Raw genomic sequence first — 13,417 nt, forward strand, 5'->3', positions numbered from 1 at the left:
AATATCGGGCAACAACCATATTAATAATCATTAATTAAGGCGACTAATTAACGCTGACATTAAAAGACTGCATTTTAATTACGCCCCTCTGTCTCGTATCTATTATAAGCTTTGTTGTTGCTTGTGTTGGTTTTGTTCTAAGCATTTGTTTGCCTCTTCTCTATGTAAGTCTCTCTCTCTCTCTCTCTCTCTCTCTCTCTCTATCTAGTGGAACATCTCTATTTGCGATTGCATTTCATTTGCACAAACATTCGATTAAAGCGTTTTTTAATTCAATTTAACTTCAACACAACTTAATTGTTTTTCATGAGCAATGAGCAACAACCAGAACAACAATAATACTAGCACTAAGAGCAACAACAAGAACAACTACAGCTATAACAACAACAACTATAAGAAACGTGTGCAATGACGACGACGGCAGCTGCCGTTTTTTACTTTATTTTATTTTTATTCCATTTTGTTGTTGTCGCTCTCGCCGGCATCTGTAATTGCAGCTAAGTGTGTGCAAGTGTGTGTGTGTATCCCAGGTATGTGTGTGTGTGTGTGTGTGTGTTTCGTGTGTCGGCGCAATTAAGTTTGCGTTTATTTTGCAATTATCCAAACGACTCAAACTAATTAGCGCCACTTTGATTAAACTTTGCAAAAATTGAACAATTTTGTACAGCAACAACAACAACAACAACCACAAACGGAACAACAACAACGAGAACAACACAGCGCAGCACAAGCCAGCAATATGTAATTACATTTCATACATAATTTCGCGTTGAAAAACGCCAAAGAAATTATAATTTTCTTATGAATGAATATCTGTGTGTATGTGTGTATTGATATGCACACTCACAGGCATTTGCATTGCTTATCTAACCGATTGCCTAAAATAATGGGTGACAATGCGGATTAGCGTCAGCGATTGTGAGAAACTCAAATTTACGCAGAGAAAATTATAAATTCATTCACAGCAAAACAAAAGACTTAGGCAACGAACTTGACAAATAAAATGTGTATGAATAACATCAGCTGAGAGAACTGACTGTTATTTAAATTTATTTACCTTTTTAGTGCACATATGTATATAAAATTTGTCTTTTTATTGAATCTAAAAAAGATATATAAATAAATATAGCAACAGTTTTCATTCCTTCAAAATAAAAACTCGAGTGCATTTTGAAATGTAAGCTTGATTAAAATGTTTTTGTTTGAAATAAGAGCTTTTAATGGATTTTAAAGTTTTTACTAACAATTTAAAAAAAAATTGAAAATACTAAAATTTATCTACTATCTAAAATTAAAAAAAAAATTAATTAAACACGTTTTAAAGATCAGGGGATATTCAAAAATATTGTCAAATTATTTTCCTCATTTGATTAGTTTTCTCGTATTTTTTTTCTCACTTTCTGGGATATTTCCGTCTTCCCTTCCTAACTTTTGGCAAATAAATAAGACATCCATGTCAGGGCATCACCTACTGTGAATGTGATGCTGTCTTGTGGAATGCAGTTGGCTTGCAACTGCCCCTATTTCGACCTGGCACACTTTCAACACAAGTTCCACTCTTTGCCGCGTCTCGTCGATCTTGTCGATCTGGCGATTTGGCGATCTCTGTCGATCTGACCAAATCTGTGTTTGCTTTATGTAAAATGTAAAATGCCTTTCCTTTTGCTTGTGTTTTCGGTTGAAATTATGCAGTTGCTGTTGTTGCTTGGACTGTGCGTCTGCATAAATTAAATTAACGCTGTAGAGATGTTGCAGCTGCAGCTTCAATTCCTTGGGGTTCCAATGCGATCCATATTGAAGCCGGATTGTGGAACGTATTCGTAATTAACTTGTTGCCATAATTGCTCACTTTTGCATTTGTGTTGCATGTCACACGCTGCACAGAGAGCAACAGAGAAAGAGATAGAGAGAGCAACATGCTGTGGCAAGCTACAAATTTCCTGTGCACTCCAAAAAAAAATATTTATCTTTTTTAAGAAATTTGTTTTATTTATGCCAAGATAGTTTAAAAGTATTTAATATAAGAGATACAAATAAATCTGTAATGATTTGTAAAAATTACACTTAATACTTATAACATTAAACATAAAACAAAAAGTAAAAAACATTATTTCTGAAATCTTTAATCTAAAATATTATACTTCAAAATTATTTTCTTAAAACAACTTCCATGTAATCCACAGCAAAATTTTTCTATATAGTTCAACTTTAAGAATATTTTGTAGTGACATTTATAAATAAAATTTATTAAATTAAAAAAAGTTATATTTTATTTTATTGAGCTAATAAGCTTTATGATTTTATTGAACATTTATTTGATTCAAAATCTTTTTCTGTGTGCATAAGTCATTACACACCTTAACACACTTTTAAATTTACAGCCAAACCAAACCAAAAAAAAAAACCAATGATTGTCCCGACACACACACTCACACTCACACACTCACACTCAATGGTAGACTGACCCTTATAAGCGACAAAACGGTAACGACGTGACTTTTATTATGCACACGAGACAGCTGAAGAGGCAAACAAGGGAATTGTGTTGGTCAGGGAGGGGAAGCGACAAGAAACATTTGGCGCCGCAGCAATTAGTTATCAAAGACGTCGCACATTGACAAGCAAAAGTCAAAGCACTTTTCGAGCCACCCAAAAATAATCCCAAGAGCAAACTGGAAAGGGAAAGCTTCACAGATACATATAACTATATACGCGTATAAACCTTCGATTTACACATAATAAAACGATATACAAATGAGTCATAGCTGTACCAGAACGAAGGTAAATGTATATCCAAGGTTTATATATAGATTTTGTGACTACTGTAAAATGAAATCACTTTTTTTTTTTTGTACATTCATCAGAGCTGAGAGCTGGCAAATATGGTGGAACAGTTGAGGAGTTGAGATCAGGACTTGGCTCAGACTTGTGCTGAGGCAACGCCCCAAATCATGAAAGCGTGTGCCAGCCACAGCAAGAGACAGAGCATAAAAGAGTGACAGAGAGGCAAAGAGAGGTTGAGAAGCAGAGGGAGAACGACACGATATTAAAACGTAGCCCAGCTAAACATTGATCCTTATCGACATGTCCGAGAAGTCAGCAGCTACACACACCACACATCCTCCTCCTTCCTTCCTACTTCTACCCTCTTCCTCTTGCTCTTTTGTATCCAACTGCAATTGGTAGCCAGAACAGCAGCAGCAACAACTTAACACGAGGCACCAACAACACGCAACATTAAGCGAGCCAAGAGATCAATGGATACAAAGATTCAAGTAATACTTACTTATACACACCCAAAGGTGTGTGTGTGTGTGTGAGTGTTCGATGCAGCTAAGTGAGTAGTGTACATTTATGCCCATGATTAACTAAACTATAAAATATGACAATAAAATTTGAGGTCAGCTTAGAAAAAAACATATAATAAAATTTACATTCCGCAAGTAAATCGATTTAATTTTGACCTAATTATGACAGTTTTGAAGTACGGGCAAACGAGTTAGTTTTCCAATTTTGATGCAGAATCAAAAAAGTGGCCAAATATTTATAAAATTGACATTCCGATAGCAAATCGGTTAAGATTTGACAGAGCTATGACGATTGGATGTTATTGAAAAATTTTCAAGGGCAATGGAAAGTACGAAAGTAATGGACCAAAAAAAAATTCAAAATTTTTAATCCTCCAATTTAAATGCAGAATCAAAATAGAGGCAAAAAAGTGAGAAAATTGATATTCCACAACGAAATTGGTTAAGATTTGTCAGAGTTATGATAGTTTGAAATTCAAAAAAAAAAAGGTGTCAAGCGGAAAGTATGGAAAAATTGAACAGTGAAGGCAAAAAATTTAATTTTCCAAATTTAATGCAAAATCAAAATAGAGTCCAAATAATGGAAAAATTTTCATTCCAAAAGCAATTTGGTTAAAATTTGACAGAGTTATGACAGCTTGAAATTTGTGAAAAGTATCAAGGCAGCTCATAAAAATATGTGTTGTAAATCCAAGCTGTGAATTAAGTTTAATGAAAAAATTCGAATTAAAGTAATTGAAAATCGCATTCGCGAAAATCGAGTTTGGGATTTTTTTATGTGTTTTTTAATATGTGGTATCGATTAATGGGTATCACTAGAATAAAATATTTATGCATATTTGATCAAGTGAGCAAGTGATAAAATCCCTGTATATTTGATTTGGTTTTAGGAATTTCGAGCAGTTATATAGAGATTTCTAGCATGTTTATCAAATCAGAAATCGAATGGAAATCTTGCATAATTTAAATCGAATATCAAACTAATTAAATGAGCATAAAAATCTAGAGGGCATTATCTACGCCTCCTTAGCTTATCTATCTACATATGTTGGTCTCTAAACTGTTGACCATGTTGTTGGCCATTTAAATAGGCCCCTACGCAGCTGCTAATGAGCTGGCCAAGAGTTTTTTTGTATCTTTTTGTTATTTCATTTGTTTCTTTATCTGTTTGGTTTCTTGTGTAGGTGTTTAGCGTGTTAGATTAGATTAGGCTAATCAGGGAGCGAGATCTCAACTCATGAACATCAAACGCAACTCCGTCACAGCTCGAATGCCGAGGCGTAAAACTCCTCGTAAATCTTCTCTCGTAAACCTCTCTTCTCAAATAGTTGCTGTACTTTTTTATCTTCGTTTATCACTTGTGGATATTACGAATAGAGAGCAGTTGCCGCTAATTGCCGATAATTAACTCGAGTCTCTCTCGACGGCATCAAAATGCGATTTATAATTTCTGCTCGCAACAAATTAAAATTACCAATGGAAGCATTTGTGGCATGCAACTTGTATGAACCGGCGCACAAATCTGACAACCAAAGAACAACATCATAAAAATATGTGAGAATATGCCGCAAATCGGGAGTTCTCGACGGAAAGTTACCCTTTGAATTTCAACAGTCAGATCAGCTCAAAGAAATATATTTAATAACATTTATTGATAATGGTGTTGATTAATATTCAAATCAAAACTGTGAGTAGGTGTGGGATAAAAAACTTAAAACAGTCAACAAAACAATGTTTAATATTAAAAATAAAACTGAAACAAAATATTGTTATTAAAAACTTGCCAAAGTTTGGAAACTAAAATATTCCCAAAAATATAGAAAATAAGGCACAATATATAAAAGCTGTTTTGCTGAGAGATATATTTGTACAAAAAATTATATTATTACAAATAAAGTGAAACAATTACATTTTAAATTAATAATTGATTAATATCAATTTTAAAAAGATAAAGTAAAGCTTTAATTTAGAACTTCATTGTCAATAGAATTGTAATATACACCCAAATGAAAATGTATTTATGCTTACAGGGTATAGAAATGTGAAATGAAATAGGCCGCAGCAGCTGCTGATGTAAGGAGAACGTGAGTCTCAACGCGGAATACTAAAGATTCGATTGGAGACATTTTTAGGCGTGCCCGAAAAAGGAGCAGAAAAGCAGGTCACTAATTTGCCATTTAGGCTGGCATTTGTGGCATTTTGTGACAGGCCAAAAGGCCGCTTCGAAAAAGTTCCAACTTAATGGCTTAATGTAGCCAAGTCAGACGGAGTTGAAGTCAGCGCATCTTTTCAAGCTGATAATTAACAATTTCAGGTGCCATTTTGATGATGTTTAATGTTAAGCTCCTCGAACTACAAAGATTTTTCACAGATTTTCAATCAGAGCTGCAATTACGACAGACAGACAGAAAGACAGACGAACAGAAAGAAATCTTATTAAGTTTTGTTTGTTTTCATCATTATTTTCACGGCTGATCGCTGATCGTTGATCCGTTGCCCATTTTCGGCCATTAAGAGTGAAAATCTTGTGTAAATCGAATTATTTGTAATTTATGGTGTGGCAGTTGTTGAATAAATGGAGGTTATTACCAGGCCAACAACTGGCAACGAGCCAAGTTTTTGCAGCAGCTCCTCTTGACCATCTCTCTCTCTCTCTCTCTCTCTCTCTCTCTTTCCCACTCCCTCAACCTCTTGCTCTCTGTCTATCTGTCTTGAACATGGCCTAAACCAATAACCATTAAGCGTGCTAAAATCAATCGCCCCCTTCTCGCTACTTTTGAAATCCTTCTCTCAGTTAGCTTGTGGTTCCAATTTGCAGACGATTTGCGGTTCATACTTTGCGGTCTATATATATATATATATATACAAAGACACAACATGGCGGTTGCCATGATGCACGTTAAAGCCACAGTCTCAGCCAAACTCAGAGTCAGACTCAGAGCCAAACTGGTTCAAAAAGATTATCGATTTTCAATTACCCGGCGAGTGTGCGGCTAAGTAGTTTGGTTTTTGTTTGGTCTAGCAATTTTCGTAACTGCCGCTCGACTTGGCCAGCAGTTATATCCACATGCACAAAAAGGCCAACTATTTAGCAAAGCACTGTACAACACAAATGTAGTATACGAGGAATTCAAATTATACTGAAATAAAATAAAATAATTTAAAAACTAATAACTTTAATGCGAAAACTCAATTGTAGTGATTTTACTATTTGCTGTTATATTGACAATAAATTGTGAATTTTTAGTTTTGCATTTAAAAAATTTAAAGATTACATTTAATTTTTTTAATTGAAGTCTTAGCTTTTTAATATTAATTAAAATTCTAAAAAAAATGTTCAGTCGACTTTAAATAAACTAACTTAAACATACTTGAAGAAATATTGAAAAAATTCAAATACTAATGGGAAGATTATGATTATTATTATTATAATAATAAAAGAATTCTGAACAATAAACCATTTTAAAAATTTGCTAGGTTTTTAATACACGTCAACTTAATTGAGCTACCAAAGCATTAAAGCTCTAATCCGATTAATCTACAACAAAAAAAATCAAAAAATATTTGACATAACCTGAAACCTAATAGAATGTGTTTTAAGAGCACAATTAAGCTCCTAAGCAATTAAGCTTAAATACAAAAAAAACTCTACAAGTGACTTAATTGAGCTTTTAAAGCTATTGAAGCTCTAATGCAATTAAGCTCAGCTAAAAGTGGTTTTCCAAATTGGAATTGCACAAAAAACGTACGAGTACGTAATCTATAACTGAAAACCTGTTGTATAGTGTAAGGCAATGCGATAAGAGAGCAGCTAACGTCAAGGAAATTAAACAAATTAAGTGCGACACTCGGCAGCGTGTTCCCAACGGCAACACTCACACACACACACTTACACACATAAGAAACACACACATCATATGAGTGTATACATCGCATATATATCTTATCTATCAAATCGTTTAACATTAATAACCCGTTTTGCTGTGAGTCTTCGTCGTTGTATCTATGAATGAAAGCGGTTTTTGTTTTGTGCTTTTGTGATGCGACGTAATCAGCGAGCTAATCCCAGAGACGGACGGACGGAAGGACAGACTGTGAGACAGACAGACGATGAAAGCGGAGGCAGCTGCTCGACAACTTGGCCAATCTGTGGGCTATGCTAATCGCTTGACTTATAATTAATTAATTAACCAGTCAGTAAGACAGACAGTCAGATAGTCAGTTAGTGAGGCAGTCAGTTAGTCAAAGAGTCAAATAGTCGTTGAGTCGGTAAACTGTGCATGTTGCACACCAGTGTTGCCATAACATGAAATTTAGCTGGACTTAAAAAGTTAAAAACAAAATATATATAATAACAAAAAGGCCTTATAATTAATGCAGCAAATAATAAAAAATTACTGTTTTATTCATATTTAAAAAAAATTGAGCTCCTTTTCATTTAAGTCTGTTCTTCCGAAATTAAGTTTAAATTGTTTGAGTTCAAATCATAATGCTGCCAAAACAAAATAAAATAAAATAAAATAAACATTTTAAGCTGAAAAAGGCGTGATGCATTTTTTTAATACAAGATTATTTTTTAAACTAAAAAAATAAAAATCGTGGTTTTTTATGAGCTCTAAGATCTTCAGCCTAAAACTCATCACGAACATAAAATGCTTAAATCTTGATGGCATAGTTGTATTTCTTTCAAGACTGTACAATCTAAAAAGAAATTCAATTTTATATCAATTCTATTTCTTCTAGCGCTTAGAAACCTGACTTATATATCAGTATATAAGCATTAAAAAAGTGGATTTATAAATATGCTAAGCTCAGCATTTAATAAGCTAAACTTGGCAGCACTATTGCACACGAACGGCAAGTTCGTTGCCTAAGTCTTTTGTTTTTGTGCTCGTGAAGCGTCAGAAAGTTAATCAAAAAAAAAAAAAATAAGTTTCATAAATGCAACAACGAAAATTGCACTTTTAATGACAATAATTTGCGTAATGGATTTTCATGTTTTCGTAATTGAATTTATTTTAATTTAAACCAAATTGCGAGACGCAACGCAACGCGCAACGCCGAGAAGCCTCAACTTTAGTCCGTATAATTTTATATACGCCGTCCGCTACGCTAATTGATTATAATTCTGTCAGTCGCCACCGTGGATGAGGCTGACTGGCAAAAAAAAAAAAAAGGAAGCAAAATACTGACCATGGACTTGGACCCGCAAACTGGCAACTTGCAACTGGAGAGCTGGAGAACCTGCAACTGGACAACGCCTCTGTCCATGACTGATCGCTGGCTCGAAATGCTTCTGCTCCACATTTCGCGCATTATTTTCGCGCTCGTTAGCCTGTAGTTGAACGGGGAGAGAGGGGCAATGCAACATGAGGTAGGCAGCATCATCAACATCATTTTGATGCATCACTAGCTGGCAGGTGTTTTTGGTATCGATCGCCTCAGCCTGTTGATAAATACTTGTACGCCACAGTTACACCCCGCCCCACACCCCTCTACACCACCCCTCCCCCCTTGTTGTCCACTCCTTAAGGTGTCTGTCGAATTGTTGATGAATTTCATAATACACATGCATTATGTGTGGCAACGACTTCCGTTGCAAGTGCCCCCCTTTGTTTTTGGAGCAACTTGTGGCGTTGCTGTTGCCACAATTTACTTTTTATGAATGTCAATGGCTTTTTAATTAATTGCCAGCAATTGCAGCGCCTATATAACCGCTCGCTTACACACTTTATAGAGGGTATCATTATAATGATGACTGAAGCAGTTGTTGCTTTAATGACTTAAACTTAAATTGAAATCGAATATTTATTTATTCAACGTCAGCCATAGTATACGAAAAAAAATATTAATTCACATATAAATTCATATTTTAAATTATGACCTGAACTAAAAACGTCTTAAAGTTTATTTTCAAGTTATATCAAAGTTTGAACATTAAACTTAACAGTTAAAAAAGAAATAAATTTAAAAAATGGTAGAAAGCAAAGTTAAGCTAAATGCAATAGTTTGATTTTAATTTTATAAAATTTACAAATTCACACTCAAGCTATATAAAATATTGAGTATTAAAATTTTAGGCTCATAACTAAAATAGCTATTAATAGCTAAGAAAGCAGTTCACAAAAATTTAAATTTAAGCTTAGATTTCAATTTCAAAATATAATATAAAAACAAATACAAATAATGATCCAAGTAATATACAAATTTTGGTTATTACCATAAAAAGTTAACAAAGAAAAAAAAACAAGTTAAGATAAAATCATATATATCATAAACTTATTTTAGTGTATCATTTTGTCGACTTGAACTAGCTATTCTCCTTTAGATATTTCGTAGTTTATGCGACTTTTATGACCCTCAAATGCAAAATGCGCCTTGCAAACGACTTTCAACTTCTTTTGCCCGCTCACATAAATCTCCAATTAATTATCGCCAATTAATAAAAGCTGCGCCGATCGTTAAATATGGCGACTTTTATGCGCCAATCAAATAATTTCAAAATTTAATTTTTAAAACACATTATTATACGCTGTAGTCAGGCGATTGTTTAGGAGGGTATATTAGATAAATGCAAATAAATGTTAAAGTCAGTGCAGCTATAGTTCTGTTTGCAGGGTAGCTGTTAGTATATCATTGCTTGCATTTCCCCTGTTAATATGTTTCCAATCGCAATATGAATATATTTATTTATATAAAAGTTATTCAATAACAACATTTTAGTAATTTTCTTGTGTTTACAGGGTAGTATATATTCTAAAAATATCATATTTATCCATCTATCAATTTGATAAGCATTCATAATCACATATAACCGCATTTGATTTTATTATGTTAGATTTAACTAGAAAACGTATTAAAAATAAATATAAATAACTTAAGTTTAACTTAAAACCATCTTAAATGTCAAAATTAATATGAATATAGTAAGTCCAATAAATATGGCAAATTTTTAATATTATCAGCACAACTTTTAGACACCTTAAGGTATTTACAGGGTATCTACTAGTCGATAAATTTTGCTACGTTTGACTGTGCGTTTTTCTCTTGGCATTCAGTTAACTAAACTACTACGTTGCTCGCAGTTCATTAAAGGCGCTTAAATTGTATTTCATTGTGGGCACAAGGCGTGGTCGCTGCTCCCTCCCCTTCCCTTCCCCTCCCTCCTCTTTCCTGTCTCCCCTACCCATGTTTAGCCCCCCCTCGAGCGCCAATGGAAGTGATTCTGAGCGCCAGAAGCGCACAAATCCAATTTAAATGCAGCTCAAAGCCGCAGAGATCGAAGACCAAAAGAATGAAGAAGACGAAGAGCCCGAAGAAAAGGAGAAAAATAAAAATACCATAAGCAAGTCCAACTTTCAAGATCGACCCCCTGTGCGTCTCATTGTCGTAAATCACACATTAAAATATTTATTTGTATTTTTACTTGTTTAAAAATTAGTTAAAAGCCCGCGGCGCAACGAAGAACCGCGACGGCGACTGCGACGTCGACTGCGACTGCGACTGCGGCGTCTGAACTTAAGTTGAAGTTGAACGTGGCTTTTGTAATGTGAGTGAATTTTAATTTCCTTTTTATGATATTTTAATTTATTTGAGCGTAAATCAAAACTCCAAACGAGCCCAACTCCACAGTCGATATGCCAGATGGGAAGATCCCCAATCCCCATCCAGATACAGAGGCTGCACTTTTAATAAATTAGATTACTCTACCCAAAAAAACAGAAACAAGACAAATAAAATGACTACATGCAATTGCGCTCGACAGTGAGATACTCTGTTCTCATATTTTCGCAAAAATTAATTTAAAAATTAAACATTTTGTAACTGGAGTTATCTTTGTTTATAAGATGTTCATACGGCTATTAATGCTGGTCAAGAATATATCAAATAACTATAAAAAATTTTAAAAAACAAATTTGTATTTCATAAATTAAATGAAAAACACATATTATATTCTTTTAAGCACAAACGCTTAAAGAGTTAGATTCATTATAAATCAAAGTACATATCAATAAAAAAAAGTGTATTTCCATCTGCCTGCTGCATACCAGGTCCAAAAGCCATTACACTTCCGAATGCATGAAATACAGGGTGTAAAAAGAGAGTATCTCGATCGACTTTAGCGGCGCTTCGTTCGCGCGAACTGCATAAATCTTGAGTCCAAGCCAAAGTCAAAGTCGTACAGAGTCGTAAACCGAGCAGACTCTTTAGCCAAGGCGCGAGAAGCACTCTCCGGCCAGGTTGAAGAGTACTCTCTGGTCTTGGAGTGCAGCACGCAGACAAAGACAAAGATTGCTTTTTCACAGCTTGTGGTACGTCCGGCTGTTTATTAATTTGACGTTTTCAGTTTCCAGTTGCAGTTAACGCCAGGCCAAAACCAAGTCATAACTTTAATTTCAACTGCAACAATTTGTATACAAATTCAGACCTGAAAAGGGGCGTTCCAGAACTCCCACAGCAATTTAAAATCCGTTTGATTTCCATCTAATTATTTAAGTCATCTAATCAGTTGAAAAGCTCCGCAGCAGCTTTTATGTTCAAAAGCCAAAGCTCTCTTGTCATAGTAAACGTGTCTGCCCACAGATGGCGCCTCACTCTTATACGCTCGAAAGTATGCAATGTTTAACAGCAGTTCGATTCGAACTTTAAGTTCGTTTCCTACCTAACAGTCTTTGTTAGACTTTGCAGTGTTAGATTGTAACATGTTTGAACCCCGCTCGATAAAACAAGCTGTGAGTTGTCACTGGAAGTGTTCATTTTCCATAGGGGTAAGAAATAACAGCAACAGAATGAACCGTTAACACACACATATTATGACTGTGCAGATTGCTTAACAGCACACTGTTAAAGCTATTTAACAGATGTGTTAAAGTTTGCAGAACTTGAGCTAGCAGTAAAAATGCTCTGTTATTAACTTGGAATTTAATAATAGAAAAAAAAAATATAAAACAAAAATCATATAAGCATAGATAAACTGAATTTAATTTGTAAGGATAATCTAGTAGTACTGAGAAATAAGAAACTAAATAAATAAATAAAACAAATAAATTTATAAAATTAAAAACTCAATATCATTCAAAAATTTTTCCAGAAGAATTTATGAAAACTCCACGGCAACAATAGAATGGAAACAAAATTTTTCTAATTGATTTTATACTTTCTTTCTTTATAACTAAGAAATATAGCGCAAATTAAAATTTTTATAACGTCAATTTAATTATAATTATTATACAATGCCAATTTATTTTCAAATATTTTTCAGATACCTCATTTAAAGCGAATACAATTCAAACTTTGTCTGATGAAAAAGTGTCTGGAATTTAATTGTTTAAAATATCGCAGACTGAGTCACATATAGTACATGCTCATACAGGGGGGAGGGAAGTGAGGGAACTGTTGACAGTGAATGCTGAAGAAGACGACAGATAAGTTAATGTAGAATCTCTGTTCGTTTTAAAAGCATATGAACCTATGTTGTTTTTATGCCTCAACTCTTCGAGGGCAAGTCGGAAAACGTGAACGGGATATAGAAGAGGGGTTGGTATAAAAGGGGGAAACGTCTGCATTTGCATAATACGAAGCTGATTTCACTAACTAAGTAGTTAGCTGCATTTTCACATGCATATGCACTGACGATAATGCGACACACGCCGCCTTTTCCACCCCCTTTTTCAACCACGTCCAGCGATGATGAGAGTGAACACAGTGAGGGACACAAGAAGTGTAAATCTGGTTCATCAGAAATTCAGACACCTATTTTACAACTTTGTGTTGACTTTAATGTTCTCAAAAGCGAAACATTGAAAAAACAAACTAATTTCCGTTCTTGTCTTATATCATTTAAAAATATAGCTTCCTTTCGGTTTAAACGTTGCTTGAATTTCCAGTTCATTAGGTCAGTTAGTATGTCACAAATCGAAACAACTATTTAAGCATTTGTAATAGATATAGTAATATAGATTTATTTAGAAACTGATTTGTGTTGCAGTTTTATAAGCGAGTACTCGTATTCGTATTTATAAAGTAGTTAAAATAGATTTTAATGAACATTTTCGTTTGGGTTTAGCAAGTCTTGAGTTGACACCGGATCTAGCTCATCCTCTTTTTTA

This window comes from Drosophila innubila, assembly GCF_004354385.1.
Source record: "Drosophila innubila isolate TH190305 chromosome 2L unlocalized genomic scaffold, UK_Dinn_1.0 4_B_2L, whole genome shotgun sequence".
Taxonomy (NCBI): domain Eukaryota; kingdom Metazoa; phylum Arthropoda; class Insecta; order Diptera; family Drosophilidae; genus Drosophila; species Drosophila innubila.